The 25670-nt window shown below is 45.5% G+C and overlaps 1 protein-coding gene across 1 annotated transcript in view; it reads left to right on the top strand.

The window, feature by feature from the left end:
- Nucleotides 1-20938: 20938 nt before the first annotated feature.
- VPS54 (VPS54 subunit of GARP complex) overlaps nt 20939-25670 on the top strand; it is a 70015-nt gene continuing 65283 nt past the window's right edge. Inside the window, exons 1-2 of the mRNA XM_006264914.4 lie at nt 20939-21078; nt 22065-22178. The gene's annotated coding sequence lies outside the window, so the exon portion shown is untranslated. The remainder of the gene's footprint in view (nt 21079-22064; nt 22179-25670) is intronic.

The raw sequence follows: 25670 nt of genomic DNA, 5'->3' as shown, positions 1-25670 counted from the left end.
AGCCAGTGCAGGAGGAGCCCAGGATCATGATCCTGTACTCCCTCTGCACTGGCAATAAGGTGCAATAGGATCTAATGCACAATCCCACAATTGTGTCTCCTGCCATGCATGTGAGACATGGCAGGAGGCATGATTGTGTGGATCACGAAGTAGATCCCATTGCATCTTTACCTGGATGTGTAGTGGGGTCCTAAGGGTATGAAATAGGAAGAGAGATAAGAAGCATCTAACAGAGCAAAATTGCCCTAAGAAAGGTTAGCTTGATTAGTGGAACATCAAGACCGTTAAAAAAGAGACAGTCATTGATGCTTCAGGAGTAAAGAACAATGAACCATTAAGTCAACTGACATCCTCAGCAGCCTGAATAGTAATGCAATACCTGCTGCACTGTGGAGCAGGAATCAAAGCCAGGTACTTCTATCCCAGGCAGAAAATCAGCTTTCCAATTAATACATGCACCTCATTTTTGGGTTGCTGATTTTGGAGAAAAGGTATATGTTGTATGTAAGAAAATACGGTACTGTGTGAAAGCTGAAATGAATTTTCCTGTCAAGTTTGGACTACTTTTAAATAACGTGGAATTATAGCTTCATTGTCTGTTGGCAACAACATCACCCTCATCAAATAGAGACCTGGGTTAATAGCTGATAGATCCTGTCTAGGAGAACAATATCTTGCAGTTACAAAAAGAAGAATTCAGCCTGGTTATATTTTCTCAGCTCTGACTCCTGCGATCCAGTATTTCCTTCTCTGAAGCATCCTTCTGAAACTCAATTGACGGAAAGTGGAAGCGACGAAACAGGAAGAGCGGTGTCTGGCCTGAATTCCAGGTATTGCTTGTTTTTTTTCTGACAAGCTGGGGAAAGGCCGCCATCTGCTGTTGTACATGGTGATTGCTGGACATTAAACGGTCAAAGTCAAGTCCTCAGCATAAAAGAAACGTATGCTGATCCCCATCTGCTTGATTCCCTTGTACTTCCGGTTTAAAAGACAGGTGCTTTGTTTTCAGAATAAATTAGAGAGAGAGAAAACTAGCATTGTGTACATGTTGAGTGTCAATAGACTCAGCTTCCTGCAGAGGGCAAATGGAGAGCCCCTCTCATAAGGAGTTTAGAGTTTGTTAGCCATGTTGGTCTGAAATCAGGCAGAAGACAGGGTAGGGGACACCTTAGAGACAAATTGGTTCCAGAGAAGCATGAGCTTTTGTAGGCAACAGACTTGCTCAGGTGCTGGTCTGATGCTGAGATTAGAAGACAGAAGAACCACTTCTTCTCTTTGTCTTCCAGTACATGTTCTTTAAATTCATCTAAATATCTCAGATACTTTGCTATCACCCAAGAAGTCTGGTAGAGTTAAGAAATGAACTCAAGTCTCTGACATCACCAGCTAACAACATAGCTACTAGACCCCCGTTCTCTCCCTTAAGCCATAACAGTTTTTTTAATGTGCTCTCTCTCCCATCTTTCCCCCAGGTATATTCCATTGGAATAGACATTTCAGAGGTGAGGGGATTTTAATGGGCATCTGGCAGGTGAGAAAGGCAATCTTAGTAGATGAGAGTGAGGAAGGGATAATATGTGAGTAGCGGGAAGGCAAAACAAGAGGAAGTTCCAGTGACCAAGGCAAGCTGTGGCCATGGTTTGGACAAAGGCCTAAAATACTAAGTAGGGCAAAACACCCCTTCTTCTTTCCCTGGTCTGGTGAGACTGAGCTCCTCACTTTTCTTCCCTGCCCCTCAAGAGTCTGGTGTAGCAAGAGTTCCATCTCCTGTTAGGCTCCATTTCTCCTCTCATGGTTTCATATGGAGCAGCAGCTCTTAACCCCAGATCAACTCCTAGGATGTGTTAGCAACTCTGGTAAGCAGGAACTTTCCCGGGCAGCTGTAAGAGCCTCTGTGGTACAGGGAGCATGCCTTCAGCTGCTACACATCATCTCTGTTGACATCAGTGGAAGAGGTGCAAGGGCAGGGAGAAGAGGAAACTCATAAATCTTGTTCATTATGAAGCAAGAATCTCTTGCTGCAGGGTAGGCAGGATGAAAGAAGGTAGGCCTGCGTGAGTAGGCAGCTATTCGATCCGGCTTCGGATCCAGCCCCTTCGGATGCCAGGGATCCGATCCAGAGCTCCAGATCGGTTTCCCGCTTCAGTCCGGCCAAAGTGGCTCCGAAGCTTCAGAGCCTCCTCGGAGATCCGGCAATAGGGTATAATTGGGGAATCAATGAAATATCTGTAACTTTGTTGTTCTTTGTCTCATTTGGATGAAACTTGCAGGGATGGTAGCCTCTGCTGAAAGCATGTCACGAGTTTTGCCTGTCAGCAGCTAGAGGTGCAGGCCCCAGAACCCAGAAGCCCTGCACCTATCTCGTTGACAGCTGGCAGGCTTCATGGCCGCAGCAGGGGCTACCATCCCTGCAGCTTTCATCCTGCTGCGCCTTACCACACAGAGTGTCACCCATGTCACAAGTTTTGCTTGTCCGCAGCTTGAGGTGCAGTTCCCCCAAACCCCTGCACTTATCTTCTTGAAACTTGGCAGACTTTGTGGCCTCAGCAGGGGCCACCATCCCTGCAGTTTTCACCCCCCTGTGGTATAACACACACACGACATGAGTTTTGCTTTCAAGAATTTGTGGTGCAGTTCCCCACAAACCCCTCCACCTATCTTCTTGAAACTTGGCAGGCTTCATGCTCTCAGCAGAGGCTACCACCCCTGCAAGGTTCTTCCAAATCAGACAAAAAACAACAAAGTTATAGATATTTCATTGATTCCCCATTATACCCTATGGCCAGATCTCTGAAGCGGCTCTGAAGCTTTTCCAAACCGCTTCGGAAAGCCTAAAAAAGCCAGCACTTCGTTCCAGACATGCTGCTTTGGCGTCCAAAGTGTCCAAATCTTCTCCAGATCCGAAGCACGGTCCAAACCCTCACACAACCCTAAAAGAAGGACACTTGAGATCAGTAATGGCAAAGCCAGCTGGCTGGGGTTTTTGGATTTCTTACAGACATCAATAAGCAAACACCCTTGTAAAACAGGAAGAAATGGAGGCACTTAAGCAGTTTCACACTTGTATACATCTGTGACTGTTTCTTCTGTTTATATTAATATTCTCTGGGATTAAGGCTACACCTATCTCTGCAGTGTGCCACAATGGGGCACCTCATTATAACCAGGCGATTTAGACACTATTATGAAACAGATAAACAAACTATGGACACATGGAAGGAAAACAGAGCCAGGGATGTTCCCAAGAGCGTATGGAATTGAGTGATGGGCAAGATGGTGCCTACAACAACGGAAAGAGATAAAAGTGGAGGGAACTTGGAAGGTAAAATAAGGGGCTTGATTTTGGCCATATTTTACTTGAGTTAGTGAAGGTCTACCAAGAAAGGGCTCCTGCAGAGATGGTCAGATGTATGGAACAGAACTAATGTTACTGGCCAAGAATTGGTAGGTAGATTTTTGAGTCACCTCCAAAGAGGTGGAGGTTGAATCTGGTAACCTTTACATGCCCCAAGGATAAGGTACGGAGAGCCCTAAGGACAACGAGAAAAGAACTTCCACGTGAGATCCTGAAGAGGCAATCAGAGGGGTAGGAGAAGGAGATCTATGGTCAAAAAGGGGATAGTCCTATTTAGCACCTGAATCCATACTGAGAGGCTGCATATCATGTTCACTATGTATCACCATACTTTCACAGCTAGAATCTCTTTCCCTACTTCAGGGCTGAAAAATTTCCAGAAAAAGACCCGTTACATTGATTTTTTAATTTAAAAAATACACCATGGCACTGCTTGTGTTCATACTTGCTGATATTGGAGCTGTTACTCTGAACTGACCATTCTTTGTTTTTCAGCCCTGAAACTTAATAGAAACCCTCTTTTTATTCTGATTAGGCTTGTTGATGACTGAATTCAAAGAGCTCTGTGCTCAACAAAACCAAACAGAAAGAGATCACAACATGACAACCAGACAACCTGGTAACTGAGGTATTCAGTTACACTATTAGACAATATTGCTATCCAATAAAATGTATACATTTTAAATACAGAACTTAATCTTTTTACTATTATTATTCTGTAAAACCAATAAGTTGTACAGTGCAAAGGAACATTTTAATAGGAGCATTTTAAACCAAAAATATAGTTGTACCTTGTCTAATATGCCAAGGAGTAAATTGTCTGCCAAAACAAGTAAGAAATAAGCCAGCTGTTCTATTTTATTATTATTATTATTTTGGTTCAAGAGACCACTGTAAACCCTCAATAGTTCTTGTTAGTCTCCAAGCACCCTTTTCATCAAACTTTTAATTGTGAATGCTAAACAGATGAAGAGAGCATGGTGCAATCCATAGACCATTTACCAGGGGGTTGCAGACCACCAGAGGTCCATACACCATAGTTAGGGAACTGCTGCCTTACTGCTACTTTATATACAGAGGACTAAGTACAGCTTAATTTTTGAGCAACTGGGGCAACTGGATGCTCTTATTTTAAGGACAAGATATGGTTTAGCAGGGTTATTGCTCCATTAATATTAAAACTGACTTTTGTCCAAGATTTGTAAGAATGATTCTGTTGTAACCTACTCAATGAGCCCCACTCCAAGTCCTGCCACTTCTTATAGAAGTTCTTCCAAGCCAATGGTTGTTCTCAGAGCTGACCTAGATATGCAGTCTCCTTTCTGAGATGGAGTTATGAGCACTGCACACAACAGTCCAGGTCAGGCTGCCCAGTTATTTATTGCTTATTGTTATTTTCCAGACATGCCTTCTACGTGGTTGTGACCACTATACTTTATTCTTGAGGCTTCTAGCACTGCAGCGGGGAGCCACACATGGAGACACAGAGCCAGCCCAGCCTGGCACTATACTTTAGATACTGACATCTAACAGTATCTAAGATTGTCCAAAGCTCAGTAAAAGTATATTGGCATTCCCATACTGGGCACATCTACACATGCTCCTACAGCGCCATTGTTACTACATGGCATTTTGTTTTGGAAGTAGTAAATGACAGTGCAGTAATAGCCTGTACACTAGCAGAGAGTCACAAAGGATGGGGTTGCTCTCTGCCCCCCAGTCCCAGTGCTTTGCAGCTCCCTGCTCCCACGGGAGCCAGGAGTTGAGCAGTACCGAGATTGGAGAGCTTGCTACTTCCCTGCTGAGCCAGGAGCTTGCCAGCAAATGTCCCACTTATGGGGTAGCTGCCAGCAAGTCCCCTTCTAGGCAGGGCATCCCTGCCCAGAAGGGGGCTGGCCAAGACCTGTCCTGGTCCTGGGACTGCTGCCAGCAAGCCCCTGGCTAGGCAAGAAATCCCTGCCTAGCTAAAGGCTCGCTGGCAGCTGCCTCAAGAGGAGGACAGCTCCTGGCGAGCCCTGCTGAATATGAGGCTCACTGGCAGCTGTGTATCCCTGTGTGCTGGGAGAGCTCTGTTGGCTGCAGTGGCAGCTGTCTGTCAGCCCCCATGCATATCAGGACCTCTCCTGATGTGCACAGGGCCAGGAGACAGCTGCTGCTGCAGCTGGTAGAGCTCTTTTGGCCCTGTGTGCATCAGAACCAGCCCCTGTGCTGCCTGCCATTCAACCCCGGCTACCACCCTGGGGGAGCCTGGCGCTCCCCCTGATTGCTGCAGAGGGGCAGGGTAGGGCAGGGCAGGGCAGGGGTTGCTCCTATTGGCCGCATCCACAAAAGCATGCACCACAGTAGGCATCTCACATGTGAGAAAATTTTCCCCACACTGCATATTTGCAGCGCAGACTCTAAATTTGATACTGGGGAATTCTGGTATAACAAAAAATGCTGCCTCAGCGTGCTGGAGAAAATAAAAGTGAAGCATGACTCTCAACAGTGGCTCCAGAGCTGGCTGGTATCCATACTCTGTCCTGGCTTGCTCCAGAGCCTGCCTGGCACCCAGGGTCTGCCCTGGGCCTAGGCACAGCACCAGGACTAGATAGGCTGCCTTGCAGCCATGCATGGGAGCCCCCCACTCCCTCCAGTGCTGGTGGCAGTCCCTCTGGGTGCTCAGTCTGCAGCTAGCAGAGCTCCTCGGCAGTGCACAGCTCCAACTGAATCCTGGGAGCTGCACACGGCAACAGAAAGCCAGCCTAGCCCAGCCTGCTAGACCAGGCTGGCTCTGTGCTGCTACATGGAGCTCCTGGCACTGCAGGCAGGAGCTGTACACCATTGGGCCCCCATGGGACTTCCAGCACTCCAGCGGGGAGCTGCACATGGAGACACAGAGCCAGCCCAGCCTGGCTCGGCCCAGCCTGGCAGTACACACTCCCAGCTGCTGTGCCAGGAGCCCCGTGTGGTGGCACTGAGCCTGCTCGGCCCGATGACATGTGCACACAGGGAGTTGTACATCATCGGGCTGGGCGGGCTCCATGCCGCCACATGCAGCTCCACTGGAGTGCTGGAAGCCCCACGTGGAAGCATGGAGCTGGCCTAGCCTGGCCCAATGGTGCACAGCTCCCACCTGCAGTGTTGTTAGTCCTATGTGTTGTCATGGAGCCAAAGGTGCATGAGCAGGTTGCACGCTGCCACGTGCAGCCCCAGGACTCAGTTGGAGCCATGCACCACCAGGGAGCTCTGCCTGCCATGGACCATGAACACCCTGAGAGTACCCTGCCTGCTGCTGCTACCACCGGAGGCAGGGGCTGTGCACCATGGGGGGTGGGGCATGTGCCAGGGCCTCTCCCTCCCCCCCACCCCCGCCAACACCCACACCACCCCATACATACTCCCACACCCAATCTGCCCACAAACCCCACCTACCCACACATACCCCCACACTCAAAAATCCATACCAACACCCCACTACAAAGTCCACACACTCCCATACCTCCATAAGTTTATATCACATTAATAGCATGTGTAGACATGCCCTGTAAGATGTACGCGTAGTTTAATTTTTCCCTCCAATGTGCAGTACTTTTCATAGTAAACTGATCCCCTCCCAGTAACCAAACCTTTCTAAACTCACCACACCCACTTCCCCAATGTTAATCTACTAATTCTGCCATCAAGCACTTAGCAGAAATGTTGCGATTACTCTTTCATTCTCTGTACTCATTTATCAGATATGAAATTACGCAAAATATATATGAATAAAAGAAATGGACATAACATGCAGATTCTCATGGGTTACATTTACATAATTTTTGTTCACAGCATTTTAATTGTCATGGATTTTTTTTAATGTAGAATTATTTCAAATTGGAATTCCAGGTTCTGATTGCCCCTGCTGTTGAAATACATTGGCCCTCTCCCCAAAGCTACCCACTTTTGGAACAACACTACAGCAGTTCTATTGCACATAGGGACTTTTGCCACTACAGTAGACAGAATGCAGCTTTCACCCAGGAGAAATTATGACAACAGCATTTTTACATCAGCAAATCAATGTATAGGCCAGACAACACTGAGTCACAGTCTCAGAGGAGCTCTATGTGACCTTGGGCTACCTGCATATGGGGTGTCAGGATAACTAGAAATTCCAATTGAAAGAATTACCATAAAAAAAGATGTTAAATGAATTTAAGCTGTGGTCCAAAAGACAGAAAAAAAAAACTTCATCAAATTAATTCTGGTTTGTTGATTCCCAATTTCCATGCCAACCTTTTGTTGTTAAAGAAACTTGACCATGCTGCTTATGTTACTTTTATCTGCAAAGGAGAACTATTCTTAGGACTGGTAATACATTGCACAAATACCTGCTGACAGAAATAGCCAATCAATGTCCCTAGAACTTTGATGCTGTCTGGAAGTGTATCCTCCTCCAAGACACTAGAAGTCACTAATTTAATAGTTATGCCATCTATGGAGAGGGAAATGTTCTTGTTTTGATGGGATTGGTTGCTGCTGCTGAAGTCTTTACTCAAATAATGAATGGATAGAAAAGCAAGAAAATTACAAACAGTGCATAATTGCTCTAATAACATAACATGATTGCCAGGTGGTCTATGCACTTACTTGTACATTCTTCACTCCAAGTTATTGCTGAACAATGTGCTAAAAGTGCTCCATGCAATACATCATGGGTGAAGTTAGTCCATGACAGCCCATCCGCAGGTACTCAACATCCCCCATTCAGGAGAAGGCTGAACACAAGCCACATAAGGAACCAGCTATCACATTTGACAAGCAGTGTCAAACTGCACGTCAGGCAGTATATTATTACGTTCTACAAATATGACTTAAACTTTTGTTTATTTTAACACAGGTATGTGGTTTTTGCAGTTATTATGAAAATGTAACAGAGCATTAAAGGCAGCTAATTAAAAGAAAATGTCAATAAAGTATAATATAGAGATTAATGATAAACTATTAAGAATTTCTATCCGAGTAGGCAAGAGGAATATTTTCCTTGGAACTGGAAAGAAATGAAGCAATGACTAAAAGGTGACACAAGGACAAGGCTTCCCTATACATATTTGACTGGATTAGTCACCATGAAGTATTTCTTTTTAATTAAAGGAAACCTAATAGAAACAGGAAGCTCTGTACTCACCCTATTTAGTACCCATCTTCTTTAAATTTAGGATCAAGGCCTGATTCAGTCATGTGCTACTGAAATGGTACAAAATTACCTTTCAAAACAGCCCTAAATGGGCAGCTGGGAATTCCCCTGGAATGGGAGAATCCTCCACTTTCATCAGGCTGCCATAATTTCCTACTGTCATGTTGACATAGTTGGTGGGCTAGGGCAAGAAATTTCTCAGGGAGGGCACAAAAGCACCAGCAATGGAAGCTTGGGAAATGGTCTTCCCAAGCATTATAAGTCAGCACACATTAGATGAAAGAGCTTTACCAGTCCATCACCAGCGCTTGGTGCAAGAGGCAAAAAAGGGGGTTTACAACTTAAAGACTAGCAACAACAAGAAAACAGGATAACAACAGAATGCAACAAGCTGGCCCAGCAAGTGGCTCCCCTCCCACCCATTCCATTTCTGATTTCCATCACCAAGCAAATCTCAGCTAAAAACACTGCCAGCTGGTAAACCTTTTGAACTCTGCCACACAGAATGTTTCAGATATGACAAAAAGTAGCAATCACATCCCAGCTCCTGGAGGCTTCATTGTACCCACAGACATCCAGATCCAACTTCTCATTCTCATATTGATGGAGCTGTGTCTCAAGGTGATGTCAGGACTTGGTTTTTTTAATGAAAAGGAAGTGGTAATCAGAAAGCACACAGAATATTCTTAGTAACTAGAAAAAAAATAACTTGAACAATAATATTGCTTATTCCTAGATTAATGACTCATTTCAGATCTATCATGGACTTCAAAGGAACTAGTCCCATGAATAAAATATGCACAAGCTTGAGTGTGTGGGTGATCAGGGGCTAATTGTGACAGCCAGTCATGCAACCGCACTGTATTAAAGATCTCTCATCTAACGTAACTGTGTCACTCTGAGAATTATGAGACAGGTAGCCTGACAGGTAGACTCTATCTACTTTCATTTCTAGACTAAACCCACAATCCCCTCAATGAGCGTGTCAGACTTCTATATGTGCCCTTTGAATACAGAAATGGTTGCTGGGGACTAATGGCCAGATTCAAAGAAGGACTCAAGGACCTAAAAACAGGGCTTAGGCAGACTTTAACCACCTCAGTCCAAAATGGTAATGCACAAACTACTCAGCAGCCACCTGGAGATGCCTATGCTTAGGGTGAAAATTGTTTGGTGAAAAATGAAGCAGAAGTCCCAGATTGGTGCCACCTCACCCACATGTGCCTGGCCTGGCTCCCCTGAGCAGTGACTTTGGGGTGGGCTGGGTTGAACACTGCTTTTCCTGCCTGGGGTAGGAATCGGCTGGGGCTGGGGTTGGCCAGGGCCAGGGCTGGTGCACCAGCATGGAGCAAGCTGGGAAGGCCACTTGCCACCAGCAGCCTTGTGTTCTGTTGCTGTGGCTGCTACTGAGGCCTGGGCTGTGCATGGTGGCCCGGGGCACCTGCCAGCAGCAGGGGGTGAGGTGCCATGTGGCCACACAATGAGGGCTGGCAGAGGGGCCGCTCCCAGCTGGGTCCAGCCTCTGTGCATGGGGGATGGAGCCCAGCCATGGACCCTCCACCTTGTCTGGCCCTACCTCATTCCACCATCAGGGCTCCTGAGAGCCGTGGAGTTGGAGCTGGGTGAGTTCAACGCCCTTGTGTGCAAATGTGCTGGACGGGACCCATGCTGCCGCCCTCCACAAGTGGATGCTTATATATGTGTCCACGTGGGGAGAGGATTGAAGAGGCATGGGGGAGGGTGCATGGGAGCACATGCCCCCACCTCTGTCCCAGATTTCCTTACCCCCATCCCAGATTTCCATAAAAATATGTTCTCCCTTCCTATGCTTACTAAGCCCCTCTGGTTTTGGCCTTAAAGTTTCCATGATGCCTGCAGGTCTGCTTTCTGGGCATGCCCAAAACTGCCCTAGTCTGAGCAGGAAGACACTTAGATCCGACCTAAGCCACATTGGGATGTGGAACATAGGTGGAGTGGTACCTATGTCCCTTACAGGCCTGATCTGGTAAGCCTTCTCAGGGCTAACCCAACGCACACTGGCCACATGACTGTTCAGCATCAAGCACAGCTACTGCTGCTGACATTGGAACGCACACCTGGTTCCAGGGACAGTGCTGGTGCCCACCTTTCAGGCAACTGCCTCACAACTAAAGCACTCACCCCAGGAGGTGCTCACCTAATCTCAGATAATTCAAAACCATCCCACCCCCACCATGAGCTTGACCTAGCCATCAGTTTAACATAATGCTAGGCTGTGTAAAAACATCCTCCACCCTTCCTGTTGAAACCAACCTACTGAGCTACAAAGAATGCAAAATCTTGGGCACTTTTACACGTGCTCCAGGGCTGGGAAGGTGGCGCTTTAAATAGAGTGGCTCCGCGAGTTTACTCCAATGCACTGGAATTCCAGTGCATTGCAGCAGCCTTGGTGCTAGGACATAAGCACCCAGGATCTCTTTTGTTCACTACAAGTAAGAGGCAGCATGATTTTTAGGCCTGGCAGTAAAGGCTCTCACCTGGAAGGGGGATTTCCAGGTACCAGTCTTTGGTCTCAGGATTATTTCTGTTTCTTATCCAATGACCATTTAATGTAAAATGCATAAAACAGTCCAGGGAGCAGGAACAAGAATGTCCCATCCCCAGCTGAATGTACTAACCATAGATGCTGACTTTGGTTTTTGCCAGAGGGTTATTTTTCTGCGGGGGGGGGGAAGAAGGGGGGCAAGGTTTGCATTCCCCTGCTGAGCCCTGCATGTGCCCAAAAGAGGCAGCGTGTTACTTTAACCCAGTTCACCTGATGTGGCTTCTGGGTGCTGAGCACCTGCTAATTTTTTTCAGTGGGTGCTTGAGCCCCAGAGCACCCATGGAGTCACCGCCTATGGTACTAGCCAGTAAGCTACAAAATCATGATCCTTTCTGCTTGTTCTTCTCCTGGCTCTATGACTGTGTCATGAAGCTGAATAATCTTTCAGCTCTTATATAAAAGGTGGACAGCAGCGTGATCTTCTTATCCAGTTTCCTTTTAATAAGAGTGAGCCCCACTCAGTCCTTTCAAAGAGCACTTCTAGTTGCCTCTGCTCAGGAGAGGACTCCAGAACTTAAGTGAAGAGGGTATCTCATATTCAACCCTGACTCAGGTGCCTGAGATCCAGAAAGGGGTGGTGCTTCAGACACACCACTTTGCTGAGCATTTGCTGTTGGCTAGCCTGAGACTGCTCCCAGTTTAATGTGCATATTGTTTTGTACTGTCCTTCTCCTTCTTCCCTCTCTGTATGCACTGTACAGAGAAACCAGGTCCCTACCTCTGGGCTTTTGATTCCATTCTAAGAGTCAGCCCCTAAAACTTATATGTTGTAGTGCCTAACTTGAAGGGCCCTGAGTACTTTCTCAGATGAGACTTTAAAAGATTTCTGCCAGGTAATACAAAAGATTCTATGAAAATATTGTGGGTGATGTTTACAGATAGCTTGAGGGAAATTCCTGTAGGTCTGTAACAAGTATTTAATATTGATCTTTGTTTACCATTTTCTTTACTCAGACATGCAGCAGAGCCTGTTTTATCTAGGTTGACGTGGAGCTCATTCAAATATTGGGGACAATATGGATGGTATTTTCAAGGGGAATTTATTTTTTATCTTCTACAGAGTGAACTGGGGAGGTACACTTGGTGCCTGAGTAATTGCTAATGGACCAACATAGGGCACATCTACACATGCAAACCATCTGGGAACAGTTTACTCTTGAGTAAACTACTCAAAAGTACACTCTCCCGGGCACATGTCTACACATGCAGGGTCATGGGAGCAGATTTGCTGCTCCTAGCAACAGACTGCTCCCACTCCCAGCGGCCCTGCAACTGGCCCTTTCAACAGCTGGGGGGGCTCTAGGCTCCCCCCGGGTGCTAGCTCAGGAGCCAGGAGACAGCTGTCTCCTGGCAGGAGTTGGGATATTTCTTCCTGCTCCCAGGAGCTGCCTCCTGCCGGTGGGGGGCAGGGTGGGGGAGCAGCAGGGCTCTAGCACTGGAGCCCAGGCGGGGACAAAATCCCCCTACCCAGGCAGCAGGAAACTCTCCGACCCCAGATCATGGGGCTCAGACTGGGAGATCCTTATCTCCCAGTGCCAGCTTCATCGTCACAGGGCCGGTGCTGGGAGAGAAGAATCTCCCAGTCTAGGACCCAAGACTGCGAGGCTCAAGTTGGGAGATAAGGATCTCCTAGCTCCTGCCCCACAATCATAGAGTGGGGACTGGGGGCTCCCTGTTGCCAGGGCAGGGGGACATTGACCCTGCCCAGACTCTGGTGGCAAAGCCTACCCTGGCAGCAGGCAGCTCCCAGGAGCAGGGAGAAATCTCCTGCCCCTGCTGTCTGGGAGCACATTTGCTCCCTGTCTGGCAGCTACACATGTGCTACTGCACAGTAAGTCATCTCAAGTAAATCTGCTACTTACATTCGCAGGTAGCAAATTTACTCATGGTTAGAGCCAATTACTGTGCAATAAGTGTCTGTGTGTGTAGACGTGGATGCTTACTGTGCAGTAATTAGCTCTACTAAGCAGTGAAGTGTCTCTTATAGACATGCCCACAGTGTGCAGACTTTCCTTCAAAACAGTGTCAGAAGAGGAAGCGGTGGTAGTGCTGGGACAAAAGAAGGCCTGTCTCAGCGTACTGGATACACACTGTCTCAAATGATATTTCCTTTTCTAGTTGCAAAATTGCAGTTCTTTGAATTCATCAAACATTCTAGTCTTGTCTCACTATGCAGCAACATGAAAAGGAAGGACTGATTAGCTTTCCTTTTTTAATTCCAATGGTGGATCTTTTAATCAAATACCTTTTTAGCACAGATAAACATTTTAAACAAGTTATCCTGGTAAACATCCTAACTAGATCCCCAGGAAAGCCTACCACAGTCAAGCACAGATTTTGTTTCCAGCTGTGAATTTAAAATGCTGACCTAAAATGGAACAGAAGCAATACCAACAAAATAAACCCTCACAAAATGCCAAAACTTCAACTTCAACATTTGTTGTAAAAGTTATTCTCTTCAATGTGTTCAGGATGTTTTCATCAAAAGACAGTACTTTACCTAATATCTGCAACAATTACATATGGGTATTCACCTGCAGAATTCTCCCTCTGTGACTGCTATGTGAAACAAAAATTGTTTCAGACTTATCTCATTGTGAGTTCAACCTATTATCTCAAAATCACTATTATTTCTGAACCATCCAATCACAAATCACCGCAAATGAAGATACTTAGCTGACAATTTTGTTCATGAGGTAGGCACAATAGAATTGAATGTGCTCTTATGCAACTATACAGTTGAAAGCACTGACAGCAGCAGAACATTTTTCTCCTAATAAATCAAGTCCAAATAATTCTTAACACAGCAGGGTGAAAGATGTGTGTTTTTGTAGGCTAACAACCTGTCTATCACCACACTTGAAATTAGTTCTTGCTTATGGATTAACCAGTGGTAAGTTTATTCACCTCTGCCTGATAAACAAGAAGTTTGTTTGTGGTATTACTCATCCCAGATGGGGAAGTGAGACTGCAGCGTGGGCAGTCTGAGTACATTCATTAGTAATCCACAGCAACAACCAATATTTTGGAACCTAGTATAAGGTGGATGGGCAGCACTAGTTCAGATGCATTGTGGCCGGGAAGCATGGAGGTGAGCAGTGGCACTAAAATAGGCACAACTGCACCTATGCTCCTAAAGATGCATGTAAAAGTCATCCCTTTCTTCCTTTGGTCCTGTAGTAGCTCCTAATGGACTCTGCTTTACAGTTGTTTTCCTTTTCTTCTACATTCCAAGCCCCACAAAGCCACTACATGACATGCTCCTTACTAAGGGGAATATGACTTTGTGATAAGCAGGAAAATGGAAAAGAAGACTAAGTACAAAACATATAGGGCATAAAAAAGTTAGAAAGCAAGAGGGGATAAGGGGAATACCAGAAAAAGGATAAATGATACAAGAAAAGTAAAGGGGTAAGGATATATGTTAGAGAGAGGGAGAGAGAATGGAGAGCGAGACAACAAAAAGCAAGATGTCACCAGTAATGTGGTCTAGAGCAGACTGCATAGTTAGATGTTACAGGGGAGGTCAGGATTCTATCTGCCAAGTCATGGAAAAGGGAGGGCTCAGAAAGCATTCAAACCCTACCAAAAAACAAAAAGTATGTTTTTTTAAATGTCTATTAATTTGCATGTGCGATTAAAGACCTGTGGGGAACAAAAAATGAATACTTCCCACACAAACAGCTGTGAACTACTAGAGGAACCTGACCCGATAAATGCCATTGTTCTGTACACAAGCCCTGATTCAGGAGAGTGCTAAAGTAAATGCTTAATTTTACACATGTAAGTCCTATTTGAAGTCAGCACCATAATATGCAATATATCTTAATGTAAAATTGCTGCTACAATGTATCATTCACTAAGGCTCTGGAGCTGCCCTAAAATGTATGAATACTGCATAGTATATGGCCTAGTTAATAGGATGCTTTTTTTGTCTGTCTCTTTTAATTTAACTCAGCAAAAATCTGTCTGGAAAAAAGCAGGCAGGAAGGAAAGAATGGCTCAGGATGAACTACACATAACAAATGCTTGAGAATTGTTTAGAGACAGTATCAGAGCTACTGGCTATGTGGACCCTTTCTTAATCTACTGATTATCCTATGGACCTGTTTTTTGACTAGAAGGGTGAAAGCCCAGGAACAAAAAACATAACTGCAGTGCAAGGGTTAAGAGTGACTCTTTCTTTCAAGAGAGAAAATACAGTTGTTTACATGAATCAGACTGAAAAAAAAAGCTGCTTTGGAGAGTAGGGTCTGAAAAAAATAAGATCTGCCAAGGTTACTATCAGGAAATGGCAAGAGCTTAGTTAAAACAGACATGAGCGCAGACTGTTTGTTTTACATTCCTTTTACTCTTTGTTCCTGTGGTTTTAAGATACTTAAAATACTTTGGTTTTAAGAGAACTGTCTGGTCATTGTATACTACTAGTCACAGATTCCTGGAGAGAAGAATCACAGGCATCTGAACTCAGCTGAACCTCTAGAGTAGACCCATGTAACTTTGGTTGCTGTATTACAAGGTCTAAAGTTAAGGAACTATGAAATTCTGCACCAGAGACAGGTAAGGGGGCAAAGTTTGAGACTTCAGGGAACACATTTAGAAACCACAGAGGGATGTCTAGCTCTATGCCTCTGACAGATCCAAAATAGCATTGGGATCTACACCTGATGTAGATGGATGTGTCCAAATGAGGCACCTCATTTGTGGCACCTCAGAGCTGTTTGCAATGCCACAAACTGCACGCAGCACATGTGCACCTGGTTGCTGTACTGCTAATTTGCAGCCTGGCACCAAAATTTGACACCGGATGTGGTACATGCCAGTGTGGTACATGCAGCAGCAGCGTGAGCTGCTAAAAAGAGCCTGGCTGTCCTGCGCCATGCTCTGGTTGATGGCCAGGTGCCATGCAGCTGGACCAGCACCACTGCTGCCCTGGGAGGCAAAACAAAAATATAAAATGCATTCTCCTTGGGACAGTAACATAAATAAAATAATAATGTCTCAGCCCAGGGATATGTAGGAGAACATGCATTTGCCTTCCCATATTTTTTTGTGTTCTTTTATGCCTAGATCTCTTTTCCTCTGTTTTTCTGTTTCTATACCTTTTCTTTATTGTGCAGAGCACAAAATCCTACTCAGTTTTCCTCCACAATTGTTATGAAGTCATTCTGTATGTGTCACTCATCTTCTGTTGCTGGTAGTTATAGTATATAGGACAAGTGAAGGGCTAGGGGCTGTAGCGTGCCTCCCCATCGAAGTGCATCCTGAGTGAAAGGAATACCAATCAGAAGAAATGTGGAATACCATTCAGGATTCATAGCAGAGTGAATGCATGGCAGGTGCACAATTCACATGCATTTTCAAAGAAGCAACCTAAGACTTGTTGTGGTTCTTGAATACTTGATCTTGGTGACCTTGACATTTTTGCTTCTTGAATTTACTAACCCTGAGCCTGCCAAATAATTTGGGGTAAGCAATTATTTTGGGTGCAGGGCCGCTTATTGAGTTTTGGCAAACCATTGAGGGCTGCATGACAGGCAGCTAGGGGAAGATAAATATTAACTTTCTAAATTTTTAGGGGCTCCGCGAACTGGATAGAATGGCCTGGTGGGTCACATCTGGCCTGCAAGCCGTATTTTGCCCACCCCTGATTTATACCCAAGGGAGCTCTTGGACTAAAGAATTTGTTTACAATTGCTACTGGGAATGTTACAAATGTTTTAAACTTATTTGTGACCACACATGATGGATGGGGTAAACTATCTTTGAGCTTCTCTGTGTAAAGAAATGTACTGACATAATCATATCGGAAGAAGTGTTCAAATGGGGAGCTCTACCTGTAGAACTATAGCAGTATAGTTATATTGGCAAAAGCCCACATGTAGACAAGCTCTTGGTATATCTGTGCTTCAGTTTAGACCTTTACAGTCATTCTACTGACTGATCTAAAATGGTTGTAAACCTGTTCATAACAGACAGCCAAACTATGTTACAATCCAATCTGGTGACAACACAGTATAAATCAAAGTTAATAAGCAAGGCTGAATATGAACTGACATTTGGTAGCCTTCACTAATTGCCACATTATTGTCCACAAGTTATGGTTTCAGATGTTTAAAAAGTTATTGTTATGCTGAAAGATGTTAATGGCTGTAATAATTGGGAGTCTTTAATAAAAAGTCACAGGCCTTGCTAAAACCAATGAGTATGCCAAGTGCTCTCTTTCAAACCCAACAGAAGGAGCAATTTACTTAGTGAAACAGCAGACCAGAACCGTCCCAGCTAGTGGCCCAATAGGCCAAGTCTAGACAGGCATAGCAGTGCAGCATGTGGCTCCACAGACATGTCTGTGGCACCACATACTGCATGTTCAGTTGTTCTCCGTGCTGCAAGGGAACAGCGCAGAGGGTTTTTTTGACCTATGAATATCCAGGGGTCAAAAAACCCTGCAGAACTGCCAGCTAGGCTCTGCACGGCCGAATTGCCACTGCTGCAGCCCCAGGAGGTCCCCAGGACCCCAGGCATGACTGCTAGGGCCAGCCCAGTGCTGGCCTCAGCCTCCCTTACTCCAACCGAGGTAGCCTGCCATGCACCAGCGTGCATGACAGGCATTCTCTGGGGACAACTAACAGCAGTACAAGGTGTCCTGCTGCGAGTTGTCCCCAGGGAACCAAGCATCTGTTCACATCTGGATGAGGCCATAAAAGCTACTGCCTGAAGCACAAAGGTTCATGGGCAAGTCCAAGCAGAACTGGCCCAGGCAGATTAAGGGCATGAACATGGATGCATTTAGAGCCATTTCAAAAGGTGAAGTTCAAGAAGGCAGCAGCTGTTATGTGTAAACAAGGAGAATGATTTAAGTGGAGCAAAACCGCTCTGCTCCAACTTCAAATGAAGCAATGCCACCTTCCCCTGTCTTCTGCCAAACTTCAGAGTAAGAGGGCTAACTGTCTCTTCACATTCATGGTTTGCAAACTGGGGAGGGTGAGAAAGTCTGGAGGAAGAAATGAGAACATAATTCAGAGAAGAGAGCTTTTTAGGTTGCAGAACTCACTGGACTGACATGGAGTTTTCTGAGCAAAGAAACTGCCTGCTGTTTGTTTTTACTGTTTTAAGAGAAACAGGATTACATGTATAACATCATTACAATGGGAATAAAGCTGACTAATTATCAACAGGTTTTCTTTTATTGAAAAATGTCCTGTATTATTCTGCATGCTGGCTTAGTACTCAGACCAAGAAGGTAGTATTATGAGGTTTTTTTTACCATTGTAGGTTTTCATAAAGCTGTAAATCACCATAGTTTCTTAGTGCTCTCCAGGAAAATAAAACACAAAACCTGTCTTCCAACCAATAGGAACCAGCTTAAGGTTATCAGTAGTTTAAAATATATGGCATATATAAAGTGTGAAGATGCTAATATGCTTGAAGAGGTTACTGCAGGACAGATAAATTGATTTACATGAACCTGTATTTAATTTTCAGTATTTCCCCTGCCATTATGTTGTCAATTTGCTTATGTTGTCAGTGAGTTTTCTTCAGTCTTGATGAACACCTAAGTCATTTTATATTATCTGCAAATTTTCCCAACTCATTGTTTGCCCCCTTTTAAATGACTGATAGCGCTAGTAATGCTGGCACTAGAAGGGACAACTGCAACATCTCATTAATAATTGTTTGCCAGATTAAAACTGAGTATTGATTTTTACTTTTCCCCCTTTCCCCTCCCGCCTTAGTCAATTTTTCACCCAAAATAACACTTGACTTCTCACACCATGGCAGTTCGAGTTCACTATCTACTTCTGGAAAGGATTTTGTCAAAGGTGTTTTTATTAAAACTGCAAGTCAGTTAAATCAACCAGTTCTCTTTAATCCACTAGTTTGCTGTCCTTGGGCGCATCTCCACAAGTGTGCATGTGCAGGGGCGTGTGTTTATCTCAGGACAAATAGCAGCAACACATATTTGTGTTGCTGCTATTTGTCCCCAGGAATGCCCCTGCATACGTGCTCTGGCACGTGGCAAAGGGACCCAGGTGGGGTAGGGGAAGTTGGGGCCAGCACCTGTGCTGGCCCCAGCAGCCTTACCTGGGGTCCTGGGGGCCCCTGGAGGCAGGAGTGCCACCAAGCCAGCTGCTTGGAGCCTGGCTGGTCAGGCTCTGGTTTCTGGCAGCTCACAATACTGCACCATGCACTGCACTGCTTTTCTTAGCATTGTTTTTTTTTTTTTTTACACCAGGATCACCATGCCCCTCGAGTCTTTTTAGTCTCAAGGCACCCCTTGGAAAATGTCAGATCTATGTCTTTTCCCTCGATGTTTAACTACAGAAAATGTCTTTTCCCTTGACGTTTGACTACAGAAAAATAATAGAATAATTCTTCTGTTGCAAAGAATTAAGAAAGACCTAATAGGTCAGAATGTTTTTAACACTCTGGATTATTGCTAGTTGAAATCTCAGGGCTTGGTTTGTGAATCATGCTTGCACACATAACAGTGCTACCATTGAATGACACCCTGTGGCACCCTTGAAAGTAGGTCAAGGCACCCCAGGGTGCCACATCACCCTGACTGAGGATCACTGGTCTGCCAGATTTCGTGAAGCATGATTTTATTTTGCATATATCTATTTTGAAGAAAACCGTGTAAGTCAATGCATGAATGCTCCTGATTTTTCCTACAGGCAGAATCCCTTTCAACCTGTAAAAAAAAAAAAAAAAAGGATCTTCTTGACTAAAGCTAGACCCTGGCTACAGTCCACACTATATGCAACAGCAGCCATTTCAGTAATGACAAAAATTCTTATCAATTTCCAATCTGATTATGACATTACAAAGAGATGTTCCTAGGTGAGATTCAAGGTAGAAAAGTAGGGCCGGTAGGGACTTTTGGAGGTCATCTAGTTCAGTGGGGCCAATCTGTCTGGCATGCATGCCACACCAGCCTAGCACCGTACCTACACTCCTGGTGATCCCGGGAGAACTTTTAGTATCGGCCCCCCTTCGCCAGAGATAACGATAGTAATAATTTTTAAATTACTATTTTTGGACCCCCTCTCTGTCTAGGCCCTGTGTGGCCACCTGGTTCAGCTGTGCCTGTGTCCAGCCCTGCTCCACCCCCCTTCCTCTGCTCTCTGCCCTGTGCTCCCTTCTGTTCTACTGCGTGCCATACCGAGGCTGCTTCTGGCACATGGGCTGCAGGTTGGCTACCCCTGCTGTAAATCCAACAGAGTGAGGCATCCCGTACAAGTCCATGCCTTACCTATAAAACAAAGCCACACAGTTGACCCTACCACCCACCCTCACCTGCCGTGGGTACAGCATGGTGACAACAGTGGCCAGCGTCCTTGCCCCTGCAGGGGTGTCAAGGCACACTGGAGAAGTCCCAGGAAGAGAGCAGGGCTATTCAAGTTGCCAGCTCCGACTCAATCCTGGGCACGCGGGCAACACATGCCGTGAATGTGCCCACACGTGTGTATCAGTTACGAGTCGCAGTGCGCAGACTTTACATCAGGAAGGCAAATGCACCTATGACATTTTAAAGCCCCCCCCGGGGCTAAACGCTTAATATTTCTCTTAACGCAGACCCCCTTGTTGACCTCCCCGGTGCCGCTCAGCAGGCTCCAGGCCAAGTCCTGGAGACTGCGGGGCTACCCTGCGCTCCGGCTTCCCGGGCCTTTCCCCTCCGCGTCTCTTTACGGGCTGCCCGGCCCCAGCCCCCGGCCTCGCTGCGGGCCCAGGCCTGCCGGGCATGGCGCCAGCCGCCCCGCACAGCCCGGCAAGGGGCGGGGAGGCGGCCCGGGCCCGGCCCGGCGGCTCCTCCCCCCGCCCCGGCGGGGCTGCGGGAGAGGCGGCGCCTGAGCCCGAGCCCGGCCTGCCCGTTGCCGCCGCCGGCCGGGACCTGCCTGCGCCGAGCGCCAGCAACGTGTCGCTGCGGAGGCGCCGCCGATGCGCTAGGCCGCGCCGCAGCCACCGCCACCGCCGCAGGTAGGAGCGGGCCCCCGCCTCGAGGGCTGCCCCGCGCCCCGGCCCCGGCCTGGGCCTGGGGGGCTGCGTGCGTGCACACCTGTGTGTGTAGTTGCAATGTGTGCGTGTAGTTTTGCTGTGTGTGTGTGTAGTTTTGCTGTGTGTGTGTGTAATTTTGCTCCGTGTGTGTGCAGTTTCGCTCTGTGCATGCGTGCAGTTTTGCTGTGTGTGCATGCGTGTGTGCACCTGTGTTTTTAGCGCGCAGGTTTGCTGTGTTTTTGCCTGTGTGTGCAGTTTTGCTGTGTGTGTGTGTGTGTAGTTTCGCTCTGTGTGTGCACCTGTGTGTAGTTTTACTCTGCGCACGCACACATAATTTTGCTGTGTGCGTAGTTTCACTTTGTGCGTGTGTGTGCAGTTTCAGTCTGCGTGTGTAGTTTTGCTTTCCCTTCCCCCCCAGCTGAGAGCCTCGGCCCTGTCCCTTTGTGCCTGCTCTGGGGGTGAAACGGAAGAGGGGTGCTTAGCCTGGGGTCCCTGAGGGCTGGTGGTTATCACAGGCCAGGCCCCAAGCGAGAGCAGCCCTGGGGGTCCAGATGCCTGGGGTCACAGACGCTTCTGGTGCCTAAACAAAGCCAGGTGAAGAGAGCAGAGGTGAAGGACTAGGGGGTTATAAGGTGCATAGACCTGATGTGGGGGGTGAGGTGCTGAGTTTCCTCTGCTAGCTCTCTAGCAGCCCAGCCAGGAGTGGGGTCAGGGATTTAGTGCCTGGGTTTTCACCCTGACCTAAAATTGTCCCTTCAAAGTGCAAATTGAATGACCTCTTAAAAGGAGACAGCGCTGAGCCTCCCCCTTGTGGGTCCCGTCCCCCCCTCCCCCAGCTCCCCTGCTCTGAAGCAAAGCATAGAAAGGTTAGCCTGAACCTCACGTTTCTTGGGTTTTAACTGCTTCTAGCAGAACTTTTGCTATTGTTTAACACTCAGCATTTTTGTTTTTTTAAATTTATATTTTAGGTCATCAGCATATCACTTTGAGTCGTGCACCCCAGCTTTTGTAGCCTGTGTGATGGAACTGGAACAGATATGAAGACTGCCTCCCTGAGACATTCTTGGAGTGTTGTCACTAAGGTATGGCAGTAGCCTAATGATAAGACTTCACTCTAGTGGCTACGTAGTCTGTCAGTGATTGCCCCTTGAGTAGGGACATGGGAACGTGTATGTTTGTGATGCCTTGAGTTTTCTGGGGCGTAGGCCTAGTATTAATGGCAGTTTGATGAGTGGAGAAATGGAGCAAGATAAGTTGCTTTCTTTCATGTAGTTTGGATTTAATGGATACTCATATGTGGAAGTGCTGTACGCTTGCAGTGAACTGTTAATTTTTTGTTGACAGTACATGGAGTTTTTTCTTTCTTTTGCTATGTTACATGTTTCCTCCTCTGAACAACACTTAATTGCATAGTCCCTCCATATTTTATATTTCACTGAATTTAATCCTGTGTGTTATAAACTTTTCAGCATGCAGAAATATGTCCTTGAAAAAGAGGTGGTCCACTAATTTTTGTTATCTTTTGAGGACTTTTAGTATGAGATATCTATTTCTTTATTTGGGTTGTGGCTGAGGAAAACCTTCTCAGTAAAACTAAGTTCTGTAGGCCAGGGTGTTGAGTTTGTTTTGCTCCCACAGCTGGATCCAGATGGCAGGGCTTCTTGTAGGCCAGATCTGGATGGCAGGCTGTATCTTTGATACTCCTGCTATAGAGCATGAAATAGTAATGTAACTTGTGAGAATAGGTTGGTGTTCATAGTGGTTATATGAGTAATGCTCAAAGCTAGTTTTCCAGGGTTGTCTTATTGTCTAGTCAAAAGCTAAAATACAACATGAGGGTAGTCTCGTCAGTGAGGTTAAAGGGCAGTGCACTGATAAGAAGCTTGCTTTCCAGCATCGAAGAAGATATGACATTTCTTACTGGAATGTTCCTCCAGGCTCTGTCTTTAGTATTCTCCTCTGTTAGGTAGGTGTCCGATAAATATGAAATATATCTTCTCCCCTGCCACTTACTCTTTAAAATTGGAGTCATCTGGAGCAAAGGTGACAAACCCACTTGACACCCCCTGGGCTGGATCTGGACAGCAGAATGCAGTGAAGATTAACACAGTCATTGCTCACCCTGTGCCCCTGAGACACATCACCAACAAAGCTCTGTACCCCTGAGTATGGTGAGGAGCCTCACCCTCACTTACCCTGCCCCTTAATCTTACCCGTCTAAGAGCCCAGCAGGTCTTATCTTTGATACTCTTGCTCTGAGGGATGGCTGTGGCTCATGTGAAAAGAATCAGCCCTTTCACGAGCTTCTAGTGGATAAGTGTCTATGCCATGAAAGCTGCAGCAGAATTAATGGTTATTGATCCTCTTGTTGAAGATTGAGAGAGAAGAGGAGGTTTGGATGGTCTTTTCTGCTCCAGTTACTCGCGCTTAAAGTTGATTTCTTGGCTTTCCTTCTTCAGAAGAAGGTTTGAGGTTTATTGGTGCAGTGTGATGAAGGCTGAACTATTTCAGAGTATGCTGTTCTTGTTCTTGGCATGAGCTTCCATCTAATCAGTCTTTCAAAAGCTCTGAGATTGTAAAAAGTTTTCACCCGATTTTTCAGAGACTGCAGTTGGAATAAACTACAGTAGGTTTTGTTGAATAAATAACTCTTTTGAAAATCTTACTCTTAGAAAATCAGGGCCAGATTCTCCAGTTTGCGAGGGGTGTTTTATACTGCGCACAGCAGCACAAGCTGGCCCTAAACAAGCTGAAGGTAACTGGTAGAGAATTCAACCTGGATAAGAAAGTACTGTTGGCAAAAATTGGTGACTCAACTAGGGTGCTGCAAGATCCTTTCAAGGGTGGCACGAGTACCACTCAGTGGTTAGCGTTGTTAGGCACACAAATATAGTTCATGAGATAAGCCCAGAGATTTCAAATGGTAGTTCATAGTGTTAAAAGCATTCTGATCTGTTGTGGCCTCTGAGTTCTTTGCAACAGAAGACTTGTTCTATTATCTTTCTGTAGTAAAAAATCAAGCAAAAACTAAGATCTGATACTTCTAGAGGGGTGTCTTGAGTCTATCGAGGGGTGCCCTAAGTCTCAAAATGTTTAGAACCACTCCCATAAGTTATGTTTCCCTCTGTGCAGCCCTGTTTTGTACTGTGGTGTCTCAGGAACAGGAAGTCACAACGGCTGTATTTAGTATTTTTGAACTGTGAGTACTGCTGCCATCTCCAAAACACCCAATATCACAGCACATTTTTTAGCAGTCTTTTCCATGTAACTTCTGTGGAGGCTCATCAACCTGTATTCAGCTGCAGGTGTCCTAGGAGCAGTGTGAGGTGCTTCTCTTACCTTTTACTAAAGGGATAATGAACCACTTCTGTAGAACTCATTTCACCCAGAAATTATGCTATGGTCTCTTGTATGGCACTGTGGATTACTAATGCACCAGGGTTTGTTTTTAAAAATGAACATCCGTTTTTATGATTTGTTACTTGTTTGTGAATAATTCCATCACTTCCGATATTTGAAGAACTTGGTACATAATGAACTTAAATAGCTGTCTATATTCAGAACATGTCTGCTGTACATTTGATTACAGAAATGTAAAAGAGACTATTGTTAGTGGACTAAAACTCTGTTATGTCTTAGGGTTAACAAAACAATCTGTACGTCAGAGAAATGGATAAGATAAAGTTGTCTTTTAACACAATAGCTACATTCTGACTTCACATTATTAACGTTTATTATTGAGTGCTAACATTGCAACAGAGAAGAGGAAATGTGTTCAGTATGGTTTTTATATCATGGATGTCCTTCTGAATTGCTCCTCCAGTACCTGAAAAACTGAAATATAAGCTTAAAATAGTTTGGGTATAGGGGTGCCAAAATCTCTCTTTCATTTATCTGGTAATAGAATTCTTCTGCCATGTATATGCATATACATATGTACATGCACCTGCAAAATACACAGTGAGGTTTTTATTTCCTATGACAGTCCTACCCTTGTGGTTTTAAAAAGATTCCGTATTCCTAAAGTCCATGTTTGTTTGTGGGGGTTTTTAACCTGCTATTACCAGGGTGGATTTGATTTAAATCAAATCAATTTAAATCACTGGTTAGGAAGCCTCAATTTAATCATTATTTTCTACAAAAATGCATTCTTGTTTGATAGGCAGACAAGGTTCTTTGGGTGAATCTGATATCTTTTATTAGACCAACTTAAATAGTTGGAAAACAATTATTAAGCAAACTTTCAGGTTCAAAAACCCTTTGTCAGGCTAAGGAAGTTTCAGCAGTTGGTGTGTGCTCTTCCGGGATGGAATGAAAAGTAAAGAAGCCAGAGGCTGGTTTGGTCTGCATACAAGACAGGTAGTCAGTGAAAATGTAGATTGAGGAGTCAGTGGGTGAGAGACAGGCAGCAGGGTGGGGGAAGAGAGAAGGGGGTGAATAGTGGAGAGATACCTGGCGAGTCAGATGTCAGGCAGGTTATAATGTGTCATAAATCCAATGTCTATATTTAGTCCATGATTTTTAGTATTCTTGTTTTAGTATTCTTGTTTGATATCCTTTATTCATTTAACTTC

Source organism: Alligator mississippiensis, chromosome 1 (assembly GCF_030867095.1).
Source record: "Alligator mississippiensis isolate rAllMis1 chromosome 1, rAllMis1, whole genome shotgun sequence".
In the NCBI taxonomy this organism is placed as follows: domain Eukaryota; kingdom Metazoa; phylum Chordata; order Crocodylia; family Alligatoridae; genus Alligator; species Alligator mississippiensis.
This window is presented reverse-complemented; position numbering and strand designations above follow the sequence as displayed.